The following is a 16247-nucleotide window of genomic DNA, read 5'->3' as shown; positions in this document are numbered from 1 at the left end:
CAAAAGCCCCAGAAGCAAAGGAGCACCTAGAGGATTTTTGTGCCTTCCTTTTCATAAATTATATTTCAGGCACCATGTCAGGTTAGAAGAGGTCTTGTGGTGCAAAAATAAAGGAAACACCCCAAAAAAGACCCCATTTTGGAAACTACACAGCTTGAGGAATTCATCTATGGGTGTAGTGAGAATTTTGACCCCACAGGTGTTTCATAGATTTCATTAGAATTGGGCAGTGAAAATGAAAAACTACATTATTTTCCAATAAGATGTAGCTTTACCTCAAAATTTTTATTTTTTTCAAGAAATAAATGATGAAACGCACCCCAACATTTGTAAAGCAACTTTTCCAGAGTACGTAAATACCGAACATGTGGTCATAAACTTCTGTTTGGGCAAGCAGCAGGACTCAGAAGGGAAGGCACGCCATTTAGCTTTTGGAGTACAGATTTTGCTGGTTTGATTTCTCGGCACCATGTCGCATTTGTAAAGCTCCTAAGGTACCAGTAGAGTGGAAAAAAAGTGACTCCATTTGGCAAACTACACCCATTGAGGAGGAATTCATCTAGGGGTGTAGTGAGCATTTTGACCCCACAGGTGTCTCATATATTTTATTAGAAATGGGCAGTGAAAATGAAAAATTACATTATTTTCCAATAAGACGTAGCATTAGTTCAAAATTTTTCATTTTCTCAACAAATAAAGGAGAAAAAGCACTGTAACATTTGTAAAGCAACTTCTTCAGAGTAGGGAAATACCCCACACGTGGTCATAAACTACTATTTAGACACACAGCAAGGCTCTAAAGGGAAGGAGCGCCATTTAATATTTGGAGTGGAGATTTTATAAGATTCGTTTTTTGACACCATGTTGCATTGAGCTATAGTACCAGTACAGTGGTACCCCCGATAAATTACCCCATTTTGGAAACTAGATCCCTCAAAGAATTTATCTAGGGGTGTAGTGAGCATTTTGACCGCACAAGTGTTTTGCAAAAATTAGTAAACCATAGATGTTGCAGAATGAAAATTGCTGTTTTCCACAGATATGCCATTTCAGTGCCCAATGTGTTGTGCCCAGCTTGTACCACAGTAGACACACATCCCATAAATTGTTAAGCGGGTTCTCCAGAATACAGTAATACCCCATATGTGGTCATAAATTGCCGTTTGGGCACACTGCCAGGCTCAGTTGGACCACCATTTGGCTTTTGAAGCGCAGATTTTGCTTGGTGTTTTAGTGGTATTTTATCTTATAATGTGGGGGCATATGTAAACTGGGCGGAGTACATCAGGGTATATGTAAACTGTGCGTAGTACATCAGGGTATATGTAAGCTTGGGCGGAGTGCATCAGGGCATAATAGGATGATGTAATAATGGGGAGAATGAATAATCCATGGATTGGTGTGGTACGCTTTGAACCAATCCTTTATACAGAGGCCGGGTTTATTGGGTATTATACAAAATATCTGCGCTCCAGTGTTGACCAATCTTTGACTTCTTCACTAGCCCTATAAACAGCACAAGGCCCTAAAGTTTCCTCATCTCCGCTACATCTACAGGGTCCACCTGTGGGGTCCAGCAAATGACGATGTGGGGTATTTAGTGAAACTCTACTGGACCTAAAATATTAGTCTGGGCCGTCATTTTGCATCATTGCGTTTTGAGAGTCATAACGTGTTATTTTTCCGGTGATGGAGCTCTGTGAGGGCGCGTTTTTTGTGGAACGAGCTGTAATTTTTATTGGTTCCATTTTGGGGTACATGCGATTTTTTTTTTTTATCACTATTTATTCCATTTTTTGGGAGATAAGGAAACTAAAAACAGCCCTTCTAGCAGGGTTTTGTTTTTGTTTTTTTACAGTGTTCACCGTGCAGTATAAACAACATGTTAACTTTATTCTGCGGGTCGATACGATTACAGCGACACCAAATTTATATCGTTTTTTTACGTTTCACTACGTTCCCACAATAAAAATATTCTTTTCTAAAAAAATCATGTTTTAGTGTCGACATTTTCTGACAGCCATAACTTTATTTATTTTTTGGTTGATATCGCTGCAGGAGGGCTTGTTTTATGCGTGGCGAACTGTAGTTTCTATTGGTACCATTTTGCGTTACTTGCAACTTTTTGATCACTTTTTATGAAATTTTTTTTGAGACAAGATGAATAAAATGCTGTCATTGTTTTTTATTAAAAAAATTTACGGTGTTCACCGTGCAGAAAAAATAATGTGACATTTTTATAGATCAGGCCGTTCCGAACGCGGCGATACCTATTATGTGTAGTTTTTTTTCATGTTTTCATTTTTTTTCTAATAATAAAGGAGTTGATCAGGGAAACAGGGCGATTGTTGTTTTTATTATTTATTTATTATTTATTAACACTTTTATTTATTTATTTTTCTTTCACATTTTTTTTTACTTTTTTTACATTTTTTTTTACACTGACCTGGGAACTTGAAGATCTGGTCTTCTGATCCCCGGTACAATACACTGCACTACTTATGTAGTGCAGTGTATTGTAACTGTCATTCATCATCTGACAGTTAGCATATTAGGTCGTGCCTCGGGCAGGACCTAATAGGCTTCGGTACCTGGGCAACCAGGAAGCCTAGCAATGGCTTCCTGGTTGCCATAGCAACCATCGCCACCCGCGATCCATCGCGGGGGGCCCGGGGGGTACAGAGGGAGCTCTCTCCCTCTGTAAACCACTTCAATGCGGCGGACGCCATTGACAGCCGCATTGAAGGGGTTAAATGGCTGCCACACAACAATCCCCCCTCCCCTTGTATATAGTGCTACACAGCCCCCCTCTCCCCTTGTATATACTGCCACACAGCAATCCCCCCCTGTATATTACCCCCTCAAAAATCAAAAGATTGTACTTATCTTGCCCCGCTCCTGCGACGGATGGAGCGCTACACTGCCTCTCGGGCGGGACACATGCGCATATCAGCGTGATGGTGTGACGTCATCATGCCAGCCTGCACAGGGAGTCTCCCCCCTGCCTTATAGGCTTAAGGCCTAACGTGGCCTACAGCCTAATGTATTCATTTGTATCTGCTTCCTGAGGACGCACATAAAAGTGAACGCCACTGCGTCCGCCCGCTGCCTGTGACAGTGCGGGGGCTTTAAACTTTAGTGAGCGGGCGGACTGAGGAAGGTGCGCGGCCGCGCAGCCACACGCCTAAGGGTATGTGCACACGAGGGCGTCCGTTACGGCTGAAATTACGGGGATGTTTCAGCCTGAAAACATCCCCGGAATTTCAGCCGTACCGGCATGTGCAGGCGCTTGAACGCCGCGTCAATTACGGCCGTAATTAGCGCTGCTATTCATTGGAGTCAATGAATAACGGCTCTAATTACGGCCAAAGAAGTGACAGGTCACTTCTTTGACGCGGGCGTCTATTTACGCGCCGTCTTTTGACAGCGGCGCGTAAATATACGCCTCGTGTGAACTGTCAAACGTCTGCCCATTGCTTTCAATGGGCAGATGTTTGACAGCGCTATTGAGGCGCTATGTTCGGGCGTAATTCGGGGCAAAAACGCCCGATTTACGTCCGTAAATAGGCCGTGTGAACATACCCTTATGGGGAACACTGACCACCACCACCCGAATCATAGAAAAACCTACAAAACTAATGTCAAGTCCACCCACAATTGTTATTATGACAAAACCTTTAATACAATTTCTTGTATAAAGGTCTACACAGAACAGGATAGAAAAGTTAGTACATCTTTGTCAAGGCAACATAAAAATGACAGATCGATGCATAAACTACAACGTTTCTGATATCCAGTGTAAAATAGTCCATATATCATTGGCCATGGATTATGTTCGTATGATACAAGTGTTTTACTCAAGCACATATGTAAATTAATGTAGATTAAATATTTTCTTGATACAGGAGTTGTTATCTTAACATGTGTTTCACATCTGGAGGCTGTCCTGCTCTGTGTTGCCTACATTTTAACCTTTAAACTATTAATATCAATAAAGATTTTGATAGTAACTGTGGGTTGATTTGGCTCATTGTTGTGAAGTTTTTTTGTATATATTGTGAGCTTTAGATTGAGATCAGGATATTTGGCCGTTTTTGATGCAGCTTTTTTTAACTGGAGTGGATCCAAAAAGAACCTCTAACAAAGAACAACTCCCGCTCTAGCCCATTCATATATTACACGGTTAGCCATTCATTTCAGTGGTCGACATGTATTACTACATTTCCCCTGAAAAAGCATGTCAGGGTTTCTGAAAGCCAATCACAGCTTCCTTGGCGATATCAGCTGCTCACAGGGTTTTCAGAATGAGCCGATTGGGATTCTGATATAGCAACGAGCTGATCACTAATCTTATTCCAAAACCACAGGCATTAATTAGAGCTTGGTCCCCTCCTTTGCTGCTATAATAGCCCCCACACTTATAGGTAGGCTTAGTATTCCCTTCTAATAACCAGGGCATTAGTGAGTTCAGGCTCTATTGTTAGGTTAAAAAAAACTGAAGATTGGCCTAACAGGAATCATGCAAACCACAAATACTCAATACATGATTGTATTGTATAGAAATATACATTTTAATGGATACATTTAAAATTTACAGGACTAAAAATAAAGATCTGGAAAAACTCTTACCCAGTTCACATTTCCAACTCAATGCACAAAAATAGCAAACGTCTGGATAACAATCCCGCTAAGTATATAAAGTGCAAAGTGAAATAAATGTATGGCTTCTCTCTCACAAGGACTGCTTATGGGTAGCTACCAGATACATATATTATACCAAATGCATACATTTCATACAAAAAAAGAATAAAGGATAAAGCAGATAATACATATATCTAAATATATTTCACAAAGACAATATAGCACAAGGGGTGTATGTGTACCTATATTCTATCATGTGTCACGAAGGGTCTGTGGACCCACTGGGCCGTACCGCCTCGGCGGTAAGGCAGCTCGCCAACAGGGAGCAGGTGAGAGTCTAAAGTTCTATAGGTACCTGTGGCCAGGGCCGGCCTTAGGGTAGATGGCGCCCCGTGCGAAATTATCTTTCGGCGCCCCACGCCATTATAAAAAATGCCCCATAAAAAAGCATAATTCCTCCCCACAGTATAATACCCTATATAGTGCCCCCACACAGTGTAATGCCCCTTTAGTGCCCCACACACAGTATAATAATAATATTTAATAATGTAATATATTATAACGCCTTCAAGGACACAGTATTTTGTCCTCTAATTGTGCCTACACAGTGTTATGCCCCCTAAGTGCCACACACATTATATTGCCCCCTGTAGTGCCCTACACAGTATGATGTCCTCCACAGAGTATAATGCCCCCACAGCCCCCCTAGTAGAAAGTGCCCCCTGTAGATTGTGCCGTACAGCTTCCCTGTAGACAGTGCCATAATCCCCCACCTCCTCCTTGTAGACAGTGCCATACAGCCCCCATCTGCCCCTTGTAGTGTCATACAGCCCCCATCTGCCCCTTGTAGTGCCATACAGCCCCCCATCTGCCCCTTGTAGTGTCATAGAGCCCCACCTCCCTCTTGTACACAGTGCCCCCCACCGCCCCCTTGTAGACAGTGTCATACAGCACCCACCTCCCCCTTGTAGACAGTGCCATACTGCCCCCCACCTCCACCTGACAGGATCCTTGCGTAGGCCGGCTTGATCCAGAGATGTCATCACGCCGACTGCGCAGGGATCCTGTCCCTGCGCCTCATAGGCTGCAGGCGCCTCTGTAGCCTGTTACAGAGTTTCCCAACCTTTTCGGACTTGAGCCACCCCTGGACAAAAAAAAATTCCTCAGGGCCCCCCTACCAAAAATTGTTTAGAGAAAGACAGAAAATAGCTAAAAATAAGCACTACATTCTTAGGGTATGTTCACACAGCGTTTTTTGTAAGGCAGAAAAAATCTGCTTTTGAATTGACAGCGTTATTTGATGGGGTTTTTTTAGCGTTTTTTTTTAAGCCGTTGAAGCGAATGCAAAAGACGCAGCAAAAAAAGCTCAAAGAGCGCCAAAGCTATTTTCTTCCTACTGTTAATTTCAATTGGAGGTCAGAGGTGGAAACCACTTGAAGACCATCAGCCCCCCCCCCCCCCACTCACAGTAAAATGACCATCAGCCCCCCACTCACAGTAAGGCTGGGTTCACACACTATTTACGGACGTAATTCGGGCGTTTTAGCCCCGAATTACGTCCGAAAATGCGGCTCAAAAGCGTCGGCAAAGATCTGCCCATTCATTTGAATGGGTCTTACGATATTCTGTGCCGACGGTCATTTTTTTTACGCGCCGCTGTCGAAAGACGGCGCGTAAAAGAGACGCCCGCGTCAAAGAAAAGCCTGTCACTTCTTGAGACGTAATTGGAGCCGTTTTCCCTTGACTCAATAGAAAAACAGCTCCAATTACGTCCGTAATGGACGCAGCGAATAGCGCCTGCACATGCCATTATGTCTGAAATTCCGGAGCCGTTTTCTCCTGAAAACAGCTCCGTAATTTCAGCCGTAATGGACGCTGCCGTGTGAACATACCCTAAAATGACCATCAGCCCGTCCGCTCACAGTAAAACTACCATCAGCCCGTCCACTCACAGTAAAACTACCATCAGCCCCCCACTCACAGTAAAACTACCATCAGCCCCCACTCACAGTAAAACTACCATCAGCCCGTCCACTCACAGTTAAACAACCATCAGCCCGTCCACTCACAGTAAAACTACCATGAGCCCGTCCACTCACAGTAAAACTACCATCAGCCCGTCCACTCACAGTAAAACTACCATCAGCCCCCACTCACAGTAAAATGACCATCAGCCCCCCACTCACAGTAAAATGACCATCAGCCCCCCACTCACAGTAAAACTACCATCAGCCCCCCACTCACAGTAAAACTACCATCAGCCCGTCCACTCACAGTAAAACTACCATCAGCCCCCACTCACAGTAAAATGACCATCAGCCCCCCACTCACAGTAAAATGACCATTTACTCACAGTAAAACTACCATCAGCCCCCCACTCACAGTAAAACTACCATCAGCCCCCCACTCACAGTAAAATGACCATCAGCCCGTCCACTCACAGTAAAATGACCATCAGCCCGCCACTCACAGATGCCCCTTGTAGGTCGTGCCACACAGCCCCCTTGTAGGTCGTGCCACACAGCCCCCTTGTAGGTCGTGCCACACAGCCCCCTTGTAGGTAGTGCCACACAGCCCCCTTGTAGGTAGTGCCACACAGCCCCCTTGTAGTTCGTGCCACACAGCCCCCTTGTAGTTCGTGCCACACAGCCCCCTTGTAGTTCGTGCCATACAGCCCCCTGTAGGTCATGCCACACAGCCCCTTTGTAGGTAGTAGGGATGTCACGACACCTGAATTTGGACTTCAATACCGATACTTCGTGTAGTATTGCAATTTCGATACCAAAACGATACTTTGCCAACAGTAATAAAAAAAAGTTCTTACATTTTCTGATGTGAGGCGCGAGGTGTGATGCTGAATTTAACCTCCATTTGCCTCACATTAATAGTAATTAACCCCATCATGTTTCTCAGTCATAATGGGTTAATGTGTGAGGTACATGATGGGGTTAATTACTATTAATGTGAGGCACATGGAGGTTAAATTCATCATCGCACCTCGTGCCTCACATTAATAAGTGAAGTTTTTTTTTTAGTTTTTTTTTTACAGCGTACACATCATAAATGATGCAAAAAAATAGTTGTGCAGGTTATTACGGCCGTGCCAATACTGAATGTGTGTATTTTATATATTGAGACTTATTTTAAAGTTTATTGTAAAAAAAAAGGCGTATGTGTATTTTTTTAAATTTAACATTACTTTATGTTTTTACTTTATTTTTAAACTTTAATGTACTGGCATATATCAGATATATGTCAGTACATTAGCCGGTGTATGTATAGTACACAAGCAGTTGTTAGGACATACCATATTTCCTGTTGTTAGGGCATACTTAGGTAAGACAGCCCTGGGGTCCTTCAATAGACCCTGGGCTGTCTGCCCATATATGGTATGGCCCTCAATCGCGTCACAGGAATTCCCTGTGACGCGATCCAAGGGGCATCCCCCTCCTCACTTTCCCCTGAATGCTGCAGTCAGTTTTGATCGCAGCATTCAGGAGAATAGCGGTGGAGATGAGCGGTTTCTCTGATCTCCGCCGTTATAGAGCGGGGCTGCGGCTGTGTAATATAGTCATTGCCCCGCTCCTGACAGAAGTGCGTGCGCGGTCAGCATGAGGTAATGCGGCCGGCGCTGCACTAATGAGCGGCGGCGCAGACACCGAAGACAGAACATGGGGGTGTTTTGCAGTGCGGCCGCCATGTTCTGTTTTCAGTGCCGCCGCTCATTAGTGCAGCACTGCCCGCATTGCATCATCCTGACAGCGTGCACTTGTCAGGACTCAGGAGCGGGGCAGTGACTGTATTACACAGCCGCAGCCCCGCTCTCATTCATCATGTATTACTATACTTACCGGTGTGGCTCGAACCATTTGGGGATGCACAGTATCGAAGTTTCGATGCATTGTGCATCCCTAGTAAGTAGTGCCACAAATCCCCCCCTTGCCGCACAGCCCCCTTGTAGGTAGTGCCACACACACCCTTGTAGGTAGCACTCCCTTCCTGTAGATAGCGCTACTGTAGCTCCCTGTGGCTGGGGATTCCGCTCCTTGACGGAGTGCTTGATGTCTTTGTCCATATATGAACAGTGACATCGGGCAACTAACTCCTGAAGCGGAATCCCTGTCCACAGCGTTGCAGACGCTGTGACCGGGGATTCCACTCCAGGAGAAGCCCCTGACGTCTCTGTCCATTTAGTCGGGGGTGCCATCTACAGGGGTTCTGCAAAAAAATCTCCTCCTCCTCCTCACATCCACTTCGCGCTATGAGGAGGAGGAGGAGAGAAAGCACGTCCGTGGCAGTTGTCCAGAGGAGTGTCGCGGCACCCCTGGAGGGTTCTCATGGGAACCTCATGTTGGGAACCACCAGTCTAGTAGATCACAGAGCAGGGAGATACCTCCCTGCTCTGCTATAGTGTTGAATAGTATCTGCGTCTTTAGCAGGGCCGTATTTACAACTCACGCTGCCCTAGGCACTAAGCCTGAATATACCCCCATTAAAGGCCTATTTAGTTTAGCCAATTATCATCATGATTCGCCAGTTTCTGACCAATTATAATGATATTTGGTCAGTGTTAACAAAGGGGAAGATCAATGATAAAAACTTTGCTTATCGTTAATCTCTAATGAGAAAAAAAAAAAGGTAATACACCCGGCCGTAGTCATAGCGATGCGTATTCTGTTCTGAGCGTAGCCCGGCCTCCAGGGATGAAGATGCATCCCATGTGACAGCTGCAGCCAATCAAAGGCTGCAGCTGTCACATGGACTACAGCGTCATCACAGGAGGCCGGGCTACGCTTAGAGAGAGAGGGACTACGGCCGGGAGCATTAGCTTTTTTTTAAATTTATTTCTGAAGTCTTTCCGCCCGAAAAACGACACCAAAATTTGGTGCTGTTTTTCAGGTGAAATTCCCTGCGGTTCTCAGGACGTATACACTGTGTGGTTTTACGTATCCGCCCTGTGTGTTCCTACCCTTATAATCAAGTTGCTCTCCCCACAAATATTATCTCTAATGGCTTATTTAGACTAATGGGATATACGTCCGTGCAACGCGCGTGATTTTCATGCGCGTTGCACGGACCTATATTAGTCTATGGGGCTGTGCAGACATGTGCGTGATTTTTATGCTGTGTGAGTCCGCTGCGTAAAAGTCATGACATGTCCGTTCTTTGAGTATTTTTTGCGCATCACGCACCCATTGAAGTCAATGGGTGCGTGAAAACCATGCATGCCGCACGGAAGCACTAACGTGCGAACAGCGTGATTCGCGTGACAGCAGTGAAAAGGATGAATGAAAACAGAAAAGCACCACGTGCTTTTTTGTTTACAAAAATCCAAATGGAGTGTCATAATGATGGCGGCTGCGCAAAAAGCACACAGCCGCGCATCATATGCTGCTGCCGCACGGAGCTGTCAAATGCATTTTGCGTAGGCAAAACGCCGTGTTTTTTGCGTGCGCAAAAGGCACACGCTCGTGTGAATCCAGCCTAAGGGTAAGGCCACACGGAGTGGCCCTGACACGGTCGCAACGCAGCTAACAACCACGCCGTCACCATGTTCAGTGCGGCTGTCAAACAGCCTGTTAGTGGCCGCACGTATTCCAGTTACATTCGCACGCGCACTGCCGCTCCATTCATTCTCTATGGGAGCGCCGGAGATAGCCGAGTGCAGTGTTCTGCTTTTTCCGGCGCTCCCATAGAGAATGAATAGGAGGTAAGTTGTTGTAATTTGCAAAATCGTGCGGCCATAAAGGGTGTAATCAATTCATGGCCACACGATTTTGCAGATAAAGGGACGGTTTACCAGCGTTAACGTGCGGCCATGAATTAATACACCCTTTATGGACGCACGATTTTGCAAATTACAACAACTTACCTCCTATTCATTCTCTATGGGAGCGCCTGAAAAAGCAGAACACTGCACTCGGCTATCTCCGGCGCTCCCATAGAGAATGAATGGAGCGGCAGTGCGCACGCGAGTGTAACCGGAATACCCCGTAACGAGGTATTTGACAGCCGCTCCTACATAGTGCCAGCGCGGTTGTTGGCCGCGTTGCGACAGTGTGAGGGCCGCTCCGTGTGGCCGTACCCTAAAGAATCCTTTCTCCCCATACATAACGCTAAGTTCCCCTCCCCCATGATTCATAATAAGCTCCTACACCACAAAATAAACTATACAGAAGTCCCCCTCCCCACAAAATACATTTATAAAGAATCCCCCCACACTCCTATAGCATTTAGGGCAATGTCCCCTCACCCTCAAAATCGATCTTTTAAAAAAAACATCCTGTTACACATCAAATAAAGCCCCCTCTCTCCCCCTCCCTCACACAGCACATAAATAAACATAGATTAAGCTAAAGCTGCTGCACTTACCTGACTCTGGAGCTCCGTGGAGGAGTCTTCACTGGGGCAGCAGCACAGCAGGAAGGAGCTGCGTGAGGTGCTGAGTGTGTGTGACACTGCAGTACAGGCTGTGCCGATTGGTGGAGCAGACAGAAGCACCTGCTGCTCCTCCAATCAGCGCTCACTTCACGCAGCAGTGCAGAGGGAGGAACATTTCTCCTCTCTTCTGCTCGTACCCACTGGCGCCCCCCTTACAGCATGGAGGCCGGCGCCCTGTGCGACCGCACGTGTCGCACATAGCTAAGGCCGGCCATGCCTATGGCAGCTCAGACAGCAAAAGGGCAGGCTCGGCTGGGACTAGGTAGCAGGCGTATGTCAGGCGATGTGAAGCAGGTCAGACGTGGATGCAGCACGACACGACTTTGGCACAGCTCAGTGCTAGACCAGGAATGTATGGATTGCTAGGAACGGGAACAGGAACAGGTATTGGTACAGATACAGGGACTGGAACAGGTAACACACTAGGAGGCCATCCCATAGATAAACTAGGGAACACAACAACGCTCAGGCATCGAACTAGGGGGTTGGAATTCAGTATCTATTCTTTATGGTGATCTTATTCAGCCTACGGAAGTCAATACAAGCCTCGAAGAACTGTCCGTTTATTGTAACAAAAAATAATCAGCTTCATCCGAAGAAGAAAACTCCCAGATAAACATGGAAAAATCCTGATATTAAGGTGCAACACCAGTTGGAGGCAAGATCGACATGAGTAAACGAGTGTGAGCCAGGTCTTGTAAGCAGTGCTGGAAACAGAAGAAACCCCAACAGATGATCAGACCGGCAGAGCAATGTATAGATAGTAAGTGTTGCCTGAACCAACATAATCCCAAGAGCACTGGAGTGCTTGAACAATGAAGGATCAGTAAGGAAATCTCTTCAGTATAAAGAACTCCTATCTGAAAACGGCCAGGAACCGTACGGTGACTGAGATGATCCCGTGGCATAAGAGATCCATTAAGATCCTTTGACGTAAGACATAGTGCTCTCCAGAGCAACAGGAGAGGAATACAGCGTTTTTTGATGAAAGAATATTTGATAATATTTTCCTCAACGCTAGAATCCATGAAAGCAGGGCAGGATTTGTGAAGAGGCTTGAAGCTTAAAGTTACAGGAACCAACAATTTATCATCGGGAAAAGGAAGTGTCAGCCCTAATGTGATCTCCCCATTCTCACCTAGGCCTTGAAGTTTTCCAGCTTCACAGGATGAACTGGACAGTTGACGCTTAATTGTCTTCTTTGCCGTGTAAGCCAATTAGATGGGAGGATAACTGAATGTTGAAGCCAGACGAGGAATTTCTCTTTTCCTGGAAATGAAGATCCACTCCGGTAGAAAGGGAGACCAGGTCATTAAGGGAAGATCTCGACCTGCCAATATTTCATTGATATGGCCCAGCAGTCCTTCATAGAAGACTGTTACCAAAGCGTCATTGTTCCATGCCAATTCTGATGCAAGAGTATGAAATTTACTGGCATATTGACCGACCGATCCCTTGTTTCTGGCATAACAGGGCAGTGGCTGAGTGAGAATCTAGGGAGATTCCATAATAACTTTTTGAAATGTAGCTACCGAGGAAGTAAAAAAACACAATTGGGTCATTTCGTTCATGCAAGGGTGACGCCCAAGCCAGAACTTCTCCTACGAGCAACAAAAATCACGTAAAATTCCGCTATGGTACCAGCCTAAAAAGCGCACCAAAATTTGTAATTAAATCCACATATGTTGCTTGCAGATTATGTTGTCGATTTTAGTGCCGATATCGCCACTGAATTCATTGACTAGAATACACTATATATTTTTTACATTGAGTGAAAGGGATTTGTTAAGACCCCATTTACTTACATTGCATCGTACTGTTTTGCAGAATTTAGTTGTGGAATGCACAACAAAAATTCTGCAACGAATAAGCAACATAAGTAATGAATCCCAGCAGCATGTGATCTAATTTACTGTAAGCTTCAGAGAGGGCTCTGCATGTTGGGCCTTAAAGGATTTTTGTGCACCAAAGCTACTAACTTATTAAAACTGATATACGGTATATTGTTTAAATCAAGTTTTATCATTATATATATTTTTAAATAAAAAAAGAAAATTTGCGTGGTTTTTATTTTCCATATCATTATTTCATTTACAAAGAATGCAGAAATTTTGCTGTTTTCACTCTAGCCACTGAGCTCTCACAATAGACTGACACGGTTTTAACTTTTCAGCAGTTGTGTCATTATTATTACAGAGAGGATTAAGGCCCTTTTACACTGGGCAATTATGGGTCAGACAAGCGTTCACAGAACGCTCGTTCCCGATAATTGCCCTATGTAAACAGGGCAGCGATCAGCAGATCGTATAGTTTTAAATGTGCAAAATATTATTGTTGTTGGCGGCACATCTCCCTGTGTAAACAAGGAGACGTCTTGCCAACATAATCCAAATGTTTAGGGACAAGCGATCGGAGTAACAAGCGCTCGCCCCCATACTAGCTCCTAGTGAACGAGAATTTGCCGGGGTAAAAGTACCCTTAGGGTATGTGCACACGACCTCTTTTCAGATGTAATGGAGCCGTTTTACGCCTTGAATTACGCCTGAAAAAATGGCTCCAATACGTCGGCAAACATCTGCCCATTGCTTGCAATGGGTCTTACGATGTTCTGTACAGACGTGCTGTCATTTTACGCGTCGCTGACAAAAGACGGCGCGTAAAATTACAGCGGCGTTAAGAAGTGCAGGACACTTCTTGGGACGTAATTGGAGCCGTTTTTCATTTACTCCAATGAAAACCAGCTCAAATTACGTCCATAAAAGACGTCGCGAAAAACGCGTGCACTTGTAAAAACGTCTGAAATTCTGGAGCTGTTTTCTCCTGAAAACAGCTCCGTAATTTCAGACGTATTTGGCGTTGTCGTGTGCACATACCCTTACAATGAAAGGTAACACCTCTATTATAAAGCTGGAAGCAGATAACACAGGACCACATCATTGACAACGGTGATGGGACAGCTCACCTCCTCAGTGACCTCTTCACAGGAAACAGAGCATGCCCAGAATATTCTCCCATAGTCATACAAAGAAAATAGAAAAAAATATTGCAATCAGAAAATAAAAACAGATTAAAATACAGTAAATATCTATCATTATCCAGCTTTCATTAGTAACAAAAAAGATATAGTTGATACATCCTTGTCAAATCTATTTGGCATAAAGTGAATATGTATATATTTTTCTCTTGCCATAGATCGTTTTCTTCGAGGACAAAGACTTCCAGGGTCGCTCCTATGAGTGCAGTTCAGACTCCTCTGATTTACATGTACATGTAGATCAGTGCAACTCCATCCGAGTAGAGAATGGCTGCTGGATGATCTATGAGTGTCCTAACTATATGGGATACCAATATTATTTGAAGAAGGGGGAATATCCTGATTATCAGAGGTGGATGGGTATCAACAACTGTGTCAGGTCATGTCGCATAATTTTGCCAGTAAGTGTTTTTTTTTTTTTTTTATTGTCCTCTGAACATAATTATCATCAGTCATATATCAAGAAACAAATTGAGTCAAGATGTTGATGAAAACAGTGTTAAGGATTCATTTTAATAAATTAACCCCTGTGCTCTGAGATTTCAGCTATGTATATTTATGTTATCCTGTAGAACAAATGTAACATTTAATTGAATAAGAGGTCATAGAATTGTACTTGTTCATGCTTAAAGAGGCCCTATCACTTCTCCTAACATGTCTGTTTTAGAACAAAAAAATTATGCCCCATGAAATAGCAATTCCGGAGCATCGTTTCTTAGAACTCTACATTGTGCCGTTTCTGTTATTCCTCCTATAAATGTATGAATAAATTGACAACTGAGTGTTACCAGTTGGGGGGGTGTCTCTACACAGACTGACAATGTCCGGTCAGTGCTGACAGACTAAAACGGTGTAGGGACACACCCCTTTGACAAAGGGATCGGTAACATCCAGTTGTCAATATATTCATACACTTCTAATAACAGAGGAATGGCACATCGCAGAGTTCTACGAATATATGTTCCAGGATTGTTATTTCATAGGGAATACAAGTATTTACTAAAATAGACATATCAGGCGAGGTGACAGGTCCTCTTTAACTTTGATGCGAAAAAAACAAAAACACAGATTAAGGGCCTGTTCACATCACCGTTCATTTCCGTTTCGGGGTTCCGTCGGAGGTTTCCGTCGGGTGAACCCCGCAACAGAAAGTGAAACTGACAGCACAGCTTCCGTTTCAGTCACCATTGATCTCAATGGTGACGGAAACATCGCTAATGCTTTCCGTTCGTCACCATTCCATCAGGTTTGCGGTTTTCCGACTGAATCAATAGCGTAGTCGACTGCGTTATTGATTCCGTCGGAAAACGGGAAACCAGGCGGAATGGTGACAAACGGAAAGCATTAGCGATGTTTCTGTCACCATTGAGATCAATGGTGACTGAAACGGAAGCTGTGCTGTCAGTTTCACTTTCCGTTGCAGGGTTCACCCGACGGAAACCTCCGACGGAACCCCGGAACGGAAGCCAAACGGTGATGTGAACAGGCCCTAACATAGAATATACTGTATAGCTAATATCTGTATTTTTTAGTTATTTACAGTCTATTCGTGGGGGTCGGTTGTAGAAGAGGGGCTGATTATTCTGTTTGAATTATATGTTAAAGTTAATATTTCCTTTGTCTTTTAAAGCATCAAGGATACCAGCAGATAAAGATCTATGAGAAAGAAGACTTTAAGGGTCAAATGACAGAAATATCAAATGACTGTTCCAACGTTAAGGAACGGTTCCAGTACAACAATATCCATTCTTGCAATGTCATTCAGGGAAACTGGATCTTTTATGAAGAGCCCAATTATAAAGGAAAGCAATATCTCCTGAGACCTGGAGAATACAGGAAGTTTAGTGATTGGGGGGCTGTGAATGGCAGGGTTGGTTCTTTCAGACCCATCCTGGATAACTACTAATTCCATATTGAATAAATCTAATATTGTAACCGCAAGTTATAAATACCATTTGAATGTATTGTTTTTTTTTTAGACTGAATAACGTTTCACGTTTAACAAGTAGGCTATAGAATGAAAACTAGCTGAAGGCCAAGCCTTCATTTTCTAATGAAATCTCATAAAAAATGTATGTTTAACACATAAGTAATGATTTAACTGCATGAACTATTTCCAATTTTATATTGG

General features: G+C 44.1%; 1 pseudogene; it reads left to right on the top strand.

The window, feature by feature from the left end:
- Positions 1-11751: 11751 nt before the first annotated feature.
- LOC142656592 (gamma-crystallin D-like) lies at positions 11752-16022 on the top strand (annotated as a pseudogene).
- Positions 16023-16247: the final 225 nt, after the last annotated feature.

Source organism: Rhinoderma darwinii, chromosome 6 (genome assembly GCF_050947455.1).
Source record: "Rhinoderma darwinii isolate aRhiDar2 chromosome 6, aRhiDar2.hap1, whole genome shotgun sequence".
In the NCBI taxonomy this organism is placed as follows: domain Eukaryota; kingdom Metazoa; phylum Chordata; class Amphibia; order Anura; family Rhinodermatidae; genus Rhinoderma; species Rhinoderma darwinii.
Note: the sequence above shows the minus strand (reverse complement) of the source record. Positions and strands in the feature narration are given on the sequence as shown.